Genomic DNA, 5,000 nt, shown 5'->3' with positions numbered 1-5,000 from the left:
ATAATTTAGATGATTAAATATTGTTGAAAAATGGCTAGAGATTAAGTAACAGTAGCAGCAAAAATTTTATGCAGTTTTTAATTTAGGCTTGTAGTATTTTATTTCCAGAAGAGAAGTATACAGAGAAGCATATATTTAAAAAGCATCCCAAATAATAAAAAAACTATAGCGCCCAACGTGGGGCTCGAATCCACGACCCCGAGATTAAGAGTCTCGTGCTCTACCGACTGAGCTAGCCGGGCTTCAAGCGTGAACAAAAAATAAATTCACATAAAAAAAGTACAATGGTTAGTTCCACAAACATAAAAAATAATTTAGATGATTAAATATTGTTGAAAAATGGCTAGAGATTAAGTAGCAGCAGCAGCAGCAAAAATTTAATGCAGTCTTTAATTTAGGCTTGTAGTATTTCATATCCAGAAGAGAAGTATACAGAGATTCATATATTTAAAAAGCATCCTAAATAATAAAACTATAGCGCCCAACGTGGGGATCGAACCCACGACCCCGAGATTAAGAGTCACGTGCTCTACCGACTGAGCTAGCCGGGCTTCAAGCGTGAACAAAAAATAAATTCTCATAAAAAAAGTACAATGTTTAGTTCCACAAACATAAAAAATAATTTAGATGATTAAATATTGTTGAAAAATGGCTAGAGATTAAGTAGCAGTAGCAGCAAAAATTTAATGCAGTCTTTAATTTAGGCTTGTAGTATTTTATATCCAGAAGAGAAGTATACAGAGATTCATATATTTAAAAAGCATCCCAAATAATAAAAAAATTATAGCGCCCAACGTGTGGCTCGAACCCACGACCCCGAGATTAAGAGTCTCGTGCTCTACCGACTGAGCTAGCCGGGCTTCAAGCGTGAACAAAAAATAAATTCACATAAAAAAAGTACAATGTTTAGTTCCACAAACATAAAAAATAATTTAGATGATTAAATATTGTTGAAAAATTTCTAGAGATTAAGTAGCAGTAGCAGCAAAAATTTAATGCAGTCTTTAATTTAGGCTTGTAGTATTTTATATCCAGAAGAGAAGTATACAGAGATTCATATATTTAAAACGCATCCTAAATAATAATAAAACTATAGCGCCCAACGTGGGGCTCGAACCCACGACCCCGAGATTAAGAGTCTCGTGCTCTACCGACTGAGCTAGCCGGGCTTCAAGCGTGATCAAAAATAAATTCACATAAAAAAAAGTACAATGTTTAGTTCCACAAACATAAAAAATAATTTAGATGATTAAATATTGTTGAAAAATGGCTAGAGAAGTAGCAGTAGCAGCAAAAATTTAATGCAGTCTTTAATTTAGGCTTGTAGTATTTTATATCCAGAAGAGAAGTATACAGAGATTCATATATTTAAAAAGCATCCTAAATGATAAAAAAAACTATAGCGCCCAACGTGGGGCTCGAACCCACGACCCCGAGATTAAGAGTCTCGTGCTCTACCGACTGAGCTAGCCGTTCTTCAAGCGTGAACAAAATATAAATTCTCATAAAAAAAGTACAATGTTTAGTTCCACAAACATGAAAAATAATTTAGATGATTAAATATTGTTGAAAAATGGCTAGAGATTAAGTAACAGTAGCAGCAAAAATTTTATGCAGTCTTTAATTTAGGCTTGTAGTATTTTATATCCAGAAGTAAAGTATACAGAGATTCATATATTTAAAAAGCATTCAAAATAATAAAAAAACTATAGCGCCCAACGTGGGGCTCGAACCCACGACCCCGAGATTAAGAGTCTCGTGCTCTACCGACTGAGCTAGAAGGGCTTCAAGCGTGATCAGAAATAAATTCACATAAAAAAAGTACAATGTTTAGTTCCACAAACATAAAAAATAATTTAGATGATTAAATATTGTTGAAAAATGGCTAGAGATTAAGTAGCAGTAGCAGCAAAAATTTAATGCTGTCTTTAATTTAGGCTTGTAGTATTTTATACCCAGAAGAGAAGTATACAGAGATTCATATATTTAAAAAGCATCCTAAATAATAAAAAAACTATAGCGCCCAACGTGGGGCTCGAACCCACGACCCCGAGATTAAGAGTCTCGGGCTCTACCGCCTGAGCTAGCCGGGCTTCAAGCGTGAACAAAAAATAAATTCTCATAAAAAAAGTACAATGTTTAGTTCCACAAACATAAAAAATAATTTAGATGATTAAATATTGTTGAAAAATGGCTAGAGATTAAGTAGCAGTAGCAGCAAAAATTTAATGCAGTCTTTAATTTAGGCTTGTAGTATTTTATATCCAGAAGAGAAGTATACAGAGATTCATATATTTAAAAAGCATCCTAAATAATAAAAAAACAATAGCGCCCAACGTGGGGCTCGAACCCACGACCCCGAGTTTAAGAGTCTCGTGCTCTACCGACTGAGCTAGCCGGGCTTCAAGCGTGAACAAAAAATAAATTCACATAAAAAAAAGTACAATGTTTAGTTCCACAAACATAAAAAATAATTTAGATGATTAAATATTGTTGAAAAATGGCTAGAGAAGTAGCAGTAGCAGCAAAAATTTAATGCAGTCTTTAATTTACGCTTGTAGTATTTTATATCCAGAAGAGAAGTATACAGAGATTCATATATTTAAAAAGCATCCTAAATGATAAAAAAACTATAGCGCCCAACGTGGGGCTCGAACCCACGACCCCTGAGATTAAGAGTCTCGTGCTCTACCGACTGAGCTAGCCGGGCTTCAAGCGTGAACAAAAAATAAATTCTCATAAAAAAAGTACAATGTTTAGTTCCACAAACATAAAAAATAATTTTGATGATTAAATATTGTTGAAAAATGGCTAGAGATTAAGTAGCAGTAGCTGCAAAAATTTAATGCAGTCTTTAATTTAGGCTTGTAGTATTTTATATCCAGAAGAGAAGTATACAGAGATTCATATATTTAAAAAGCATCCTAAATAATAAAAAAACAATATCGCCCAACGTGGGGCTCGAACCCACGACCCCGAGATTAAGAGTCTCGTGCTCTACCGACTGAGCTAGCCGGGCTTCAAGCGTGAACAAAAAATAAATTCACATAAAAAAAGTACAATGTTTAGTTCCACAAACATAAAAAATAATTTAGATGATTAAATATTGTTGAACAATGGCTAGAGAAGTAGCAGTAGCAGCAAAAATTTAATGCAGTCTTTAATTTAGGCTTGTAGTATTATATATCCAGAAGAGAAGTATACAGAGATTCATATATTTAAAAAACATCCTAAATGATAAAAAAACTATAGCGCCCAACGAGGGGCTCGAACCCACGACCCCGAGATTAAGAGTCTCGTGCTCTACCGACTGAGCTAGCCGTTCTTCAAGCGTGAACAAAATATAAATTCTCATAAAAAAAGTACAATGTTTAGTTCCACAAACATGAAAAATAATTTAGATGATTAAATATTGTTGAAAAATGGCTAGAGATTAAGTAACAGTAGCAGCAAAAATTTTATGCAGTCTTTAATTTAGACTTGTAGTATTTTATATCCAGAAGAGAAGTATACAGAGATTCATATATTTAAAAAGCATTCAAAATAATAAAAAAACTATAGCGCCCAACGTGGGGCTCGAACCCACGACCCCGAGATTAAGAGTCTCGTGCTCTACCGACTGAGCTAGCCGGGCTTCAAGCGTGAACAAAAAATAAATTCACATAAAAAAAGTACAATGTTTAGTTCCACAAACATAAAAAAAAATTTAGATGATTAAATGTTGTTGAAAAATGGCTAGAGATTAGGTAGCAGTAGCAGCAAAAATTTAATGCTGTCTTTAATTTAGGCTTGCAGTATTTTATATCCAGAAGAGAACTATACAGAGATTCATATATTTAAAAAGCATCCTAAATGATAAAAAAACTATAGCGCCCAACGTGGGGCTCGAACCCACGACCCCGAGATTAAGAGTTTCGTGCTCTACCGACTGAGCTAGCCGGGCTTCAAGCGTGAACAAAAAATAAATTCTCATAAAAAAAGTACAATGTTTAGTTCCACAAACATAAAAAATAATTTAGATGATTAAATATTGTTGAAAAATGGCTAGAGATTAAGTAGCAGTAGCAGCAAAAATTTAATGCAGTCTTTAATTTAGGCTTGTAGTATTTTATATCCAGAAGAGAAGTATACAGAGATTCATATATTTAAAAAGCATCCCAAATAATAAAAAAACTATAGCGCCCAATGTGGGGCTCGAACCCACGACCCCGAGATTAAGAGTCTCGTGCTCTACCGACTGAGCTAGCCGGGCTTCAAGCGTGAACAAAAAATAAATTCACATAAAAAAAGTATAATGTTTAGTTCCACAAACATAAAAAATAATTTAGATGATTAAATATTGTTGAAAAATTTCTAGAGATTAAGTAGCAGTAGCAGCAAAAATTTAATGCAGTCTTTAATTTAGGCTTGTAGTATTTTATATCCAGAAGAGAAGTTTACAGAGATTCATATATTTAAAAAGCATCCTAAATAATAATAAAACTATAGCGCCCAACGTGGGGCTCGAACCCACGACCCCGAGATTAAGAGTCTCGTGCTCTACCGACTGAGCTAGCCTGGCTTCAAGCGTGATCAAAAAATAAATTCACATAAAAAAAGTACAATGTTTAGTTCCACAAACATAAAAAATAATTTAGATGATTAAATATTGTTGAAAAATGGCTAGAGATTAAGTAGCAGTAGCAGCAAAAATTTAATGCTGTCTTTAATTTAGACTTGTAGTATTTTATATCCAGAAGAGAAGTATACAGAGATTCATATATTTAAAAAGCATCCTAAATAATAAAAAAACAATAGCGCCCAACGTGGGGCTCGAACCCACGACCCCGAGATTAAGAGTCTCGTGCTCTACCGACTGAGCTAGCCGGGCTTCAAGCGTGAACAAAAAATAAATTCACATAAAAAAAAGTACAATGTTTAGTTCCACAAACATAAAAAATAATTTAGATGATTAAATATTGTTGAAAAATGGCTAGAGAAGTAGCAGTAGCAGCAAAAAT

The 5,000-nt window shown here is 33.8% G+C and overlaps 3 non-coding genes across 3 annotated transcripts; all 3 read right to left on the bottom strand.

Annotated features, from left to right (window-relative positions):
• Window positions 1-1,096: 1,096 nt before the first annotated feature.
• On the bottom strand, window positions 1,097-1,169 carry TRNAK-CUU (transfer RNA lysine (anticodon CUU)). Its single transcript has one exon. It is a non-coding gene; the product is annotated as a tRNA-Lys (tRNA).
• A 1,777-nt stretch (window positions 1,170-2,946) lies between these two features.
• Window positions 2,947-3,019, bottom strand: TRNAK-CUU (transfer RNA lysine (anticodon CUU)). The gene has a single exon. It is a non-coding gene; the product is annotated as a tRNA-Lys (tRNA).
• Window positions 3,020-3,561: 542 nt separating this feature from the next.
• Window positions 3,562-3,634, bottom strand: TRNAK-CUU (transfer RNA lysine (anticodon CUU)). Its single transcript has one exon. It is a non-coding gene; the product is annotated as a tRNA-Lys (tRNA).
• Between the last annotated feature and the right edge of the window lie 1,366 nt (window positions 3,635-5,000).

This window comes from Parasteatoda tepidariorum, chromosome 5 (genome assembly GCF_982258835.1).
Source record: "Parasteatoda tepidariorum strain Cologne lab strain chromosome 5, Ptep-v5.0, whole genome shotgun sequence".
NCBI classification, from domain to species: Eukaryota; Metazoa; Arthropoda; class Arachnida; order Araneae; family Theridiidae; genus Parasteatoda; species Parasteatoda tepidariorum.
This window is presented reverse-complemented; position numbering and strand designations above follow the sequence as displayed.